The sequence below is a fragment of the Tachyglossus aculeatus genome, chromosome 19 (genome assembly GCF_015852505.1).
Source record: "Tachyglossus aculeatus isolate mTacAcu1 chromosome 19, mTacAcu1.pri, whole genome shotgun sequence".
In the NCBI taxonomy this organism is placed as follows: Eukaryota; Metazoa; Chordata; class Mammalia; order Monotremata; family Tachyglossidae; genus Tachyglossus; species Tachyglossus aculeatus.
Window position 1 is genome coordinate 36067110 of NC_052084.1, and position 11971 is coordinate 36079080.

General features: G+C 45.1%; 1 protein-coding gene across 5 annotated transcripts in view; it reads right to left on the reverse strand.

Annotated features, from left to right (window-relative positions):
- The window catches only part of USP45 (ubiquitin specific peptidase 45), a 42113-nt gene extending 40993 nt beyond the window's left edge, over nt 1–1120 (reverse strand). For all 5 annotated transcript variants that reach the window (XM_038760764.1, XM_038760763.1, XM_038760765.1 and 2 more), the window contains exon 1: nt 1094–1120. The gene's annotated coding sequence lies outside the window, so the exon portion shown is untranslated. The remainder of the gene's footprint in view (nt 1–1093) is intronic.
- Between the last annotated feature and the right edge of the window lie 10851 nt (nt 1121–11971).

Consider the following 11971-nt stretch of genomic DNA (forward strand, 5'->3'; position numbering starts at 1 on the left):
AAGGGGGTGCAGGCGGTGACCTCAGGAAGGGAAGGGGGTGCAGGCGGTGACCTCAGGAGGGGAAGGGGGTGCAGGCGGTGACCTCAGGAAGGGAAGGGGGTGCAGGCGGTAACCTCAGGAAGGGAAGGCGGTGCAGGCGGTGACTCCAAGAAGGGAAGGGGGTGCAGGTGGTGATCCCAGGAACGGAAGGGGGTGCAGGTCGTGACTCCAGGAAGGGGAGGGGGTTCGTTCATTCAATTGTATTTATTGAGCGCTTACTGTGTGCTGAGTACTGTACTAAGCGCTTGGGAAGTCCAAGTTGGCAACATATAGAGATGGTCCCTACCCAACAGTGGGCTCACAGTCAGGCGGTGACTCCAGAAAGGGAAGGGGGTGCAGTCGGCGATCCGGGGAAGGGAAAGGGGTGCAGTTGGAAAGGAAAGGAAAGGAAAGGAAAGGAAAGGGGGTGCATTCAGTGATCCAGATAAGGGAAAGGGGTGCAGCCGGTGACCCCAGGAAGGGAAGAGGGTGCAGTCGGTGATCCAGAGAAGGGAAAGGGACGCAGCCGGTGACCCCAGGAAGGGAAGGGGGTGCAGTTGGTGATCCAGAGAAGGAAATGGGGTGCGGCCAGTGACCTCAGGAAGGGAAGGGGGTGCAGTCGGTGATCCAGAGAAGGGAGAGGGGTGCAGCCGGTGACCTCAGGAAGGGAAGGGGGTGCAGTCGGTGATCCAGAAAAGGGAGAGGGGTACAGTCGGCGATCCAGGAAAGGGAAGGGGGGGGGGGGGGGGCCGGTCGTGGATCCAAGGAAGGGAGGCGGGTGCGGTGGTGGATCCCGGGAAGGGAAGCGGGTGCGGTGGTGGATCCCGGGAAGGGAAGCGGGTGCGGTCGTAGATCCCGGGAAGGGAAGGGGGTGGGAAAGGGAAGGGGGGGCGGTCGGTGACCGCAGGAAGGGAAGGGGGGGCGGTGGTGGATCCAGGGAAGGGAAACGGGTGGGCGATCCGGGGGCGAGGGGGAGAGACAGGAGAGGCGAGAGCGGGGGGAGGTAGCAGGGGGGCGGGCGGGCGGGGAGCTCAGGCACCACCCACCCCACCCCCCAACCGGCGCCGGGCCCTACCCCCGTCGGTCGGTCGGTCGGTCGCTCGGTCGGTCGCTCGGTCGGTCGGCCGCGGACGGGCGGACGGACGAAGGGAGGGCCGCGGGCGGAGGGAGGGCGGAGGGCGGAGGGCGGCGGGCGGAGGTCCCGCCCCCGGCGCGCTTCCGCCCCTTGCGCGTTTCCGGCCGGGCCCGCGCCTGCCGCGACGGGACCGCGGCGGCCACCGTCCCCCGCCGCTCCACGGAAACCCGCGGGGCTCAATCCGCGCCGCCGCACGCTGCCAACGCGGCACCGCCCCCCCTCCCGCCCGGGGCCCTCCGTCACTCAGTCAGTCAGTCAGCCAGCCATTCATTCGTTCGTTCATCATCATCATCATCGTCAATCGTATTTATTGAGCGCTTACTGTGTGCAGAGCGCTGGACTAAGCGCTTGGGAAGGACTAATTGGCAACATAGAGAGACAGTCCCTACCCAACAGTGGGCTCACAGTCGAAAAAGGGGGAGACAGACAACAAAACCAAACATGCTAATAAAATAAATAGAATAGATATGTGCAAACAAATTAAATAAATAGAGTAAAAGAAATATGTACAACCATATATCCATATATACAGGTGCTGTGGGGAAGGGAGGGAGGTGAGATGGGGGGGATGGAGAGGGGGACGAGGGGGAGAGGAAGGAAGGGGCTCAGTGTGGGAAGGCCTCCTGGAGGAGGTGAGCTCTCAGCAGGGCCTTGAAGGGAGGAAGAGAGCGAGCTTGGCGGAGGGGCAGAGGGATTGGGGGCATTCATTCATTCATTCGTTCGTTCGTTCATCCATTCATTCATTCATTCGTTCGTTCACTCATCATCATCATCATCAATCGTATTTATTGAGCGCTTACTATGTGCAGAGCGCTGGACTAAGCGCTTGGGAAGTCCAAGTTGGCAACATCTAGAGACGGTCCCTACCCAACAGTGGGCTCACAGTCTAAAACGGGGAGACAGAGAACAAAACCAAACAGACTAACAAAATAAAATAAATAGAATAGACATGTGCAAACAAATTAAATAAATAGAGTAAAAGAAATATGTACAACCATATATCCATATATACAGGTGCTGTGGGGAAGGGAGGGAGGTAAGATGGGGGGATGGAGAGGGGGACGAGGGGGAGAGGAAGGAAGGGGCTCAGTCTGGGAAGGCCTCCTGGAGGAGGTGAGCTCTCAGCAGGGCCTTGAAGGGAGGAAGAGAGCGAGCTTGGCGGAGGGGCAGAGGGATTGGGGGCATTCATTCATTCACTCATCCATTCAATCGTATTTATTGAGCGTTTACTGTGCGCAGAGCACTGTGCTAAGCGCTTGGGAATAATAATAATGATAATAATAACAATGGCATTTATTAAGCGCTTACTATGTGCCAATCACTGTTCTAAGCGCTGGGGAGATTACAAGGTGATCGGGTTGTCCCACGGGGGGCTCACAGGCTTCACCCCCATTTTACAGACGAGGGAACTGAGGCCTAGAGAAGTCAAGTGCCTTGCCCAGAGTCACACAGCTGACGGTTGGCGGAGGCGGGATTTGAACCCACGACCTCCGACTCCAAAGCCCGGGCTCTTTCCCACTGAGCCACGCTGCTTCTCTGGACTAAGCGCTTGGGAAGTCCAGGTTGGCAACATGGAGAGGCGGTCCCTACCCAACGGCGGGCTCACAGCCTAGAAGGGGGAGACAGACAACAAAACAAAACAGATTAACAAAATAAAATAAGTAGAATAAATATGTACAAATAAAATAAATAAATGAATGGAGTGATAAATCCGTACAGGCATATATATACATGGAGTAATAAATCCGTACATACATATATACAGGTACTGTGGGGAGGGGAAGGAGGTAAGGTGGGGGAGATAGAGAGAGGGCTCAGTGTGTCTCATTCATTCATTCACCAATTCATTCACCCATTCATTCATTCATTCATTCATTCATTCATTCATCCATTCATTCATTCATCCATCCATTCATTCATTCATTCATCCATTCATATTTATTGAGCGCTTACTGTGTGCAGAGCACTGTACTAAGTGCTTGGGAAGTCCAAGAAGATAAAATAAGTAGAATAAGTATGTACAAGGAAAATAAATACCCTGTACTAAGCGCTTGGGAAGTCCAACAAGATAAAATAAGTAGAATAAGTATGTACAAGGAAAATAAATACCCTGTACTAAGCGCTTGGGAAGTCCAACAAGATAAAATAAGTAGAATAAGTATGTACAAGGAAAATAAATACCCTGTACTAAGAGCTTGGGAAGTCCAACAAGATAAAATAAGTAGAATAAGTATGTACAAGGAAAATAAATACCCTGTACTAAGCGCTTGGGAAGTCCAACGAGATAAAATAAGTAGAATAAGTATGTACAAGGAAAATAAATACCCTGTACTAAGCGCTTGGGAAGTCCAACAAGATAAAATAAGTAGAATAAGTATGTACAAGGAAAATAAATACCCTACAACGGGCTCACAGTCTAGAAGGGGGAGACAGACAACAAAACGGAACGTATTAACAATATGAAATAAGTAGAATGAATATGTACAAGTTAAATAAATACCCAACAGCGGGCTCACAGTCTAGAAGGGGGAGACAGACAACAAAACGAAACGTATTAACAAGATAAAATAAGTAGAATGAATATGTACAAGTTAAATAAATACCCAACAGCGGGCTCACAGTCTAGAAGGGGGAGACAGACAACAAAACGAAACGTATTAACAAGATAAAATAAGTAGAATGAATATGTACAAGGAAAATAAATACCCAACAGCGGGCTCACAGTCTAGAAGGGGGAGACAGACGACATAACCGAAACGTATTAACAATATAAAATAAGTAGAATAAACATGTACAAATAAAATAAACAAATGAATGGAGTGATAAATCCGTACAAGCATATATATACAGGTGCTGTGGGGAGGGGAAGGAGGTAAGGCGGGGGGGATGGGGAGGGGGCTCAGTGTGTCTCATTCATTCATTCACCCATTCATTCATTCATTCATCCATCCATCCGTATTTGTTGAGTGCTTACTGTGTGCAGAGCACTGGACTAAGCGCTTGGGAAGTCCAAGTTGGCAACACATAGAGGCGGTCCCTACCCAACAGTGGGCTCACAGTCTAGAAGGGGGAGACAGACAAAACAAAACACACAAAACAGATTAACAAAATAAAAAAGTAGAATAAATATGTACAAACAAAATAAATAAATGGAGTAATAAATCCGTACAAACATATATACATATATACAGGTGCTGTGGGGAGGGGAAGGAGGTAAGGCGGGGGGGGGGGATGGAGGGGGGGCTCAGTGTGTCTCATTCATTCATTCACCCATTCATTCATCCATTCATTCATTCATTCATTCATCCATTCGTATTTATTGAGCGCTTACGGTGTGCAGAGCACTGGACTAAGCCCTTGGGAAGTCCAAGTTGGCAACATCTAGAGACAGTCCCTACCCAACGGCGGGCTCACAGCCTAGAAGGGGGAGACAGACAACAAAACCAAACAGATTAACAAAATAAAATAAGTAGAATAAATACGTACAAATTAAATAAATAGAGTAATAAATACGTACAAACATATGTACATATATACAAGTGCTGTGGGGAGGGGAAGGAGGTAAGGCGGGGGGGATGGGGAGGGGGAGGAAGGGGAGAGGAAGGAGGGGCTCAGTCTAGCTCATTCAGTCATTCATTCATCCATTCATTCATTCATCCATTCATTCAATCGTATTTATTAATAATAATAATAATAATAATAATAGCATTTATTAAGCACTTACTATGTGCAAAGCACTGTTCTAAGCGCTGGGGGGATACAAGGTGATCAGTTGTCCCACGGGGGGCTCACAGTCTTCATCCTCATTTTACAGCTGAGGTCACTGAGGCCCAGAGAAGTTAAGTGACTTGCCCAAAGTCACACAGCTTTCACACAGTAAGCGCTCAATAAATACGATTGAATGAATGAATGAATGGCATTTATGAAGCGATTACTACGGGCCAAGCAGACTGAGCCCCCTCATTTATTCATTCAATCGTATTTATTGAGCGCTTACCGTGTGCAGAGCACTGTACTAAGCGCTTGGGAAGTCCAAGTTGGCAACGTCTAGAGACGGTCCCTACCCAACAGTGGGCTTACAGTCTAGAAGGGGGGAGACAGACAACAAAACGAAACATATTAACAAAATAAAATAAATAGAATAAACACGTACAAGTAAAATAAATTCATTTAATAATAATAATAATGATGACATTTATTAAGCGCTTACTATGTGCCAAGCAGACTGAGCCCCCTCATTCATTCATTCAATCGTATTTATTGAGCGCTTACGGTGTGCAGAGCGCTGTACTAAGCGCTTGGGAAGTCCAGGTTGGCAACATCTAGAGACGGTCCCTACCCAACAGCGGGCTCACAGTCTAGAAGGGGGAGACAGGGAACAAAACGAAACATATTAACAAAATAAAATAAATAATAGAATAAACATGTACAAGTAAAATAAATTCATTTAATAATAATAATAATAATAATGATGACATTTATTAAGCGCTTACTATGTGCCAAGCAGACTGAGCCCCCCATTCATTCATTCAGTCGTATTTATTGAGCGCTTACGGTGTGCAGAGCACTATACTAAGCGCTTGGGAAGTACATGTTGGCAACATATAGAGACAGTCCCTACCCAACAGCGGGCTCACAGTCTAGAAGGGGGAGACAGAGAACAAAACGAAACATATTACCAAAATAAAATAAATAGAATAAACATGTACAAGTAAAATAAATTCATTTAATAATAATAATAATAATAATAATGACATTTATTAAGCGCTTACTATGTGCCAAGCAGACTGAGCCCCCTCATTCATTCAATCGTATTTATTGAGCGCTTACGGTGTGCAGAGCACTGTACTAAGCGCTTGGGAAGTCCAAGTTGGCAACATCTAGAGACGGTCCCTACCCAACAGCGGGCTCACAGTCTCCTTCCTCTCCCCCGCCCTACCTCCTTCCCCTTCCCACAGCACCTGGATATATGTTGATACAGATTTATTCCTCTCTTTATTTTACTTGTCCATATTTACTATTCTATTGAATGAATGAATGGTTATATCGTGCCAACCCAAGCACTTAGTACAGCACTCTGCACGCAGCAAGCGCTCAATAAATATGATTGATTGATTGATTGCATGCAGCAAGCGCTCAATAAATATGATTGATTGATTGATTGCACGCAGCAAGCGCTCAATAAATATGATTGATTATGTTGTGTTGACAACCTTCTCAAAAACTTCCAGTGGTAACCCACTGATCCCCGCAGCGAGGAGAAACTCTAAAGCCACTCAAGGTAGTGATTTTAATGGAAGATATCAAAGAGGAAGATCCATACTCGCTGATTTTCCCATTTTCCCTTCCTGCCAGGCTCCCTGAGTGACTTTTAAGTAAAATTACAGAGAATGTAGTCCTATTTGGCGACAAACATACACTGACTGGGGCATTTCATTTCTATGCCCATTTGATGTTTCCAGATGAACGAGGCCTCACGTCCACGCTAAGCGCTTCTGTTTGGAACGTATTTTCTGGTCATCTATTTGAAGATGCTCATCACCGGTTTCATCATCGGCAACTTAGTCACCTGCTAAAGATTTGTTTCCGACTCAAACTCCCTGTGTATTTCAATTCGGACGCCTGAAATAATGGAACGGCTCCGTTCTTGCAGATAGGTATGGAGAGCAAAAGACAGAAAGAGACAGGATGCGAGAGGGAGAATAAGAGTATGAACCGCCTTTCAAAATTAGACACTGATGCTATGAACAGTGAGATTTTTACCCATTAGACTGAGAAGATCTTTGAGGGTAAAGACAAGCCTTTTACTTTTATTCTGTTTTTCCGAATACTTAGTACAGTGCTTCCCAAGCGCTTAGTCCAGTGCTCGGCACATAGTAAGCGCTCAATAAATACGATTGATGCTGATGATGCTCTGCACATAATAGGCACTCGGTAAAGAACGGTTGTCTGATTGAAGGCCTACCTATCATCAATCATCATCAATCGTCTTTATTGAGCGCTTACTCTGTGCAGAGCACTGGACTAAGCGCTTGGGAAGTACAAATTGGCAACACATAGAGACAGTCCCTACCCAACAGTGGGCTCGCGGTCTAAAAGGGAGGAGACAGAGAACAAAACCAAACATACTAACAAAATAAAATAGAATAGATATGTACAAGCACCTATGTGTGACTTGCGAAGCCTTCGACGTAGGGATTTACCTTTATGCAGTTCTGTTGAATGCGATTCAGAATAATAGATGCCAGTCTGGTGAATTCATGTAATTGTAGTTTCCCGGTCAATCGGTATTTGCTTAAATCAATCAATAATGTTTACTGAGCACCTCCTGCGGGGAAAACACTGCCCGAAGTGTTTAGGACGATCCCTTGACCTCAAGGGGTTTGCGATCAGGTAACGGAGGTGAATTGAGTAGAAATGGATCATCAGCTTGTTGAATCATTTTGGAGCTGATCGTTTGGAGCAATCACTTTGCCATTGTCTAAAATGGCAAAAAAAAAAAAATGAGAAAATGAAATAATGAAATCGGCGACAATGACATCAGCTGCTTTCTTCCATCTGACACGGAACTATCGCTGAGGTACCTATTTCAGGGATAGAGGGATAGAACGTGTGGAGGCGGTGAGAGAATTTCCGAGGAAAAACACATTCGGGCAAAAGCTACCGAATGGCATTAAGGAGATATTAATAATAATAATAATGATGATGGTATTTGTTAAGCGCTTACTATGTGCAAAGCACTGTTCTAAGCACTGGCGAGATACAAGGTGATCAGGTTGTCCCACTTGGGGCTCACAGTCTTAATCCCCATTTTACAGATGAGGGAACTGAGGCACTGGGGACATACAAGGTCATCAGGTTGTCCCACGTGGGGCTCGCAGTCTTAATCCCCATTTTACAGATGAGGGAACTGAGGCCCAGAGAAGAGAAGTGACTTGCCCAAAGTCATATTCTTATTAAGAGCTTCACAGAAAAGCTATCTCAGACCGCAGGACTTCACCGACTGCTTGGTAACACATCAGCTTTCTGAAAAATTAAACATTAGGTAATCAATCAATCAATCATATTTATCGAGCACTTCCTATGTGCAGAGCACTGTACTAAGCGCTTGGGAAGTACAAATTGGGTAATAGGTAAGATTTCGTGCCTTTTGATCCCTGCCTATGGTTTTATTGTACGGCCTTTGTTTAGAATAATAATAATTATGGTATTTGCTAGCACAAGCAAATAAGGGTGAATACATAGTTCCTGTCCCAAGTAGTGTTCACAGTCTTCATCCCCGTTTTGCAAATGAGGAAACTGAGGCAGAGAGGGCACAGAGCAGACAAGTGGCAGAGCCGGGATTAGAACCTATGACCCGCTGACGACTGTGCACCGTTCACCACGCTATGCTGCTTCCCTGGATTTTAAAGGAAACTAAACCAAAATGGTCTTTGGAAGACCAAATAACTTGCCTTAAATGAGTACATTTTGGACACCTAATCAGGAGGACTAATTCTCTGGAGAAGACACTAATGCTAGGAGAAGTCCAGGGAAAATTTGGACACCTAATCAGGAGGACTAATTCTCTGGAGAAGACACTAGTGCTAGGAAAAATCCAGGGAAAACGCGGTAGAGGCAGACCAGCAGCTAGATAACAATAATAATAATAATAATAATAATAATAATAATAATAGGCATTTGTTAAGCGCTTACTAAGTGGAAAGCACTGTTCTAAGCACTGGGGAGGATACAAGGTAATCAGGTTGTCCCACGTGGGGCTCACAGTCTTAATCCCCATTTTACAGATGAGGGAACTGAGGCCCAGAGAAGTTAAGTGACTTGCCCAAGATCACACAGCAGACATGTGGCGGAGTCGGAGTTCGAACCCATGACCTCTGACTCCAAAGCCCATGCTCTTTCCACTGAGCCAGCTAGATGGATAGAGACCGTAATAATCATCATCATCAATCGTATTTATTGAGCGCTCACTGTGTGCGGAGCACTGGACTAAGCGCTTGGGAAGTAATAATGATAGAAAGGTTGCGGATTTTATGGCAGGGGACAGGACGTTCTGGAGAAAGTATACCCATGCAGGCCCTATGAATCGGAAACGACTTGATGGCGCTTAATAATAATAATAATATTCATTCAGTCAATCGTATTTATTGAGCGTTTACTGTGTGCGGAGCACCGTACTAAGTTCTTGGGCATCACAATTAAGCAACAAATAAAGACAATCTCTGCACACAACGGGTTCACAGTCCAGAAGGGAGGGAGAAAGGCGTCAAAACAAGTAAACAATTCTTAGAACAGTGCTTTGCACATAGTAAGCGCTTAATAAATGCCATTATTATTATTATTATTAATAATGAAAGCTCACCTCCTCCAGGAGGCCTTCCCGGACTGAGCCCTCACCTTTTTCCTCTCCTCCTCCTCCTCCTCTCCCCATCTCCCCCCTCCCTCCCTCTGCCCTTCCCTTTCCCACAGCTCTTGTGTATGTTTGTACATATTTATTACTCTATTTATTTTATTAATTATGTGCATACGGCTATAATGCTATTTATTCTGACGGTTTTGACACCCGTCTACTTGTTTTGTTTTGTTGCCTGTCTCCCCCTTGTAGACTGTGTGCCCGCTGTTGGGTAGGGAATTGTCTCTAGAGAAGAAGGGTGGCTCAGTGGAAAGAGCCCGGGCTTGGGAGTCAATCAATCAATCAATCAATCGTATTTATTGAGCGCTTACTGTGTGCAGAGCACTGTACTAAGCGCTTGGGAAGTACAAGTTGGCAACATAGAGAGACGGTCCCTACCCAACAGTGGGCTCGCAGTCTAGAAGGGGGAGGCAGAGAACAAAACCAAACATATTAACAAAATAAAATAAATAGAATAGATATGTACAAGTAAAATAAATAAATAGAGTAATAAATACATACAAACATATATACATATATACAGGTGCTGTGGGGAAGGGAAGGAGGTAAGGCAGGGGGATGGAAAGTGGGATGAGGAGGAGGAGAGGAAGGAAGGGGCTCAGTCTGGGAAGGCCTCCAGACTGAGGACAGGGACGGGACAGGCCTCCGTGTGTGAGTCAGAGGTCATGAGTTCTAATCCCGACTCCGTCGCTTGTCGGCTGTGTGGTTTTGGGCAAGTCACTTCACTTCTCTGAGCCTCAGTTCCCTCATCTGTAAAATGGGGATGAAGACTGTGAGCCCCGCGTGGGACAACCCGATCACCTTGTATCCACCCCAGCGGTTAGAACAGTGCTTCACACACAGTAAGCGCTTAACAAATACCCTCATTATTATTATTATCTGTTGCCAAATTGTACTTTCCAACGCTTGGTACAGTGCCCTGCACACAGTGAGGGCTCAATAAATACGATTGATTGAATGAATGAATGAATGGATGAATGAAAGCACTTAGAACAGTGCCCAGCACTTAAAACAGTGCTCCAGGGCTTAGAACAGTGCTTTGCACATAGTAGGCACTTAACAAGTGCCATTATTGTTATTATTATGATGATGATGATGATGAATGAATTGATGAATGAATGAATGGAGGAAGACACTATTTTGTAGACTGTGAGCCCGTTGTTGTGTGCGGACTGCCTATGTCTGTTGCCGAATTTTACTTTCCAAGTGCTTAGTACAGTGCTCTGCACACAGTAAGTGCTTAATAAATACGATTGAATGAATGGATGGGTGGATGAATGAATGCATGGATGGATGGATGGATGGATGGCAAAGTAAGTGCTTAATAAATGCCATAATTATTATTATTGTTATTATGCATGGATGGTTGGATGAATGGATGGATGGATGAATGGATGAATGGATGGATGGATGGATGGATGGATGGATGGATGGATGGATGGCAAAGTAAGCGCTTAATAAATGCCATAATTATTATTATTGTTATTATGCATGGATGGTTGGTTGGATGGATGGATGGATGGATAGATGGAACAGAGCTTTGCACAAAGTAAGTGCTTAATAAATGCCATTATTCTTCTTCTTATTATTATTATTATTATGGATGGTTGGATGAATGGATGGATGGATAGATGGAACAGTGCTTCGCACAAAGTAAGCGCTTAATAAATGTCATAATAATAATAATTATTATTATGGATGGATGGTTGGATGAATGTATGGATGGATAAGGTGGAACAGTGCTTTGCACAAAGTAAGAGCTTAATAAGTGCCATAATAATAATAATTATTATTATGGATGGATGGTTGGATGAATGGATGGACGGATGGATGGCACAGTGCTTCGCACAAAGCGCTTAATAAATGCCATAATTATTATTATTATGGATGGATGGTTGGATGAATGGATGGATGGATGGCACAGTGCTTCGCACAAAGCACTTAATAAATGCCATAATTATTATTATTGTTATTATGGATGGATGGATGGATGGATGGACAGATAGATGGAACAGTGCTTTGCACAAAGTAAGTGCTTAATAAATGCCATAACTATTATTATTATTATTATTATTATTATTATGGATAGTTGGATGCATGGATGGATAGATGGAACAGTGCTTCGCACAAAGTAAGCGCTTAATAAATGCCATAATTATTATTATTCTGGATGGATGGATGGTTGGATGAATGGATGGACGGATGGATGGCACAGTGCTTCGCACAAAAAGTAAGCGCTTAATAAATGCCATAATTATTATTACTATTATTCTGGATGGATGGTTGGATGAATGGATGGACGGATGGATGGCACAGTGCTTCGCACAAAGTAAGCGCTTAATAAATGCCATAATTATTATTACTATTATTCTGTATGGATGGTTGGATGAATGGATGGACGGATG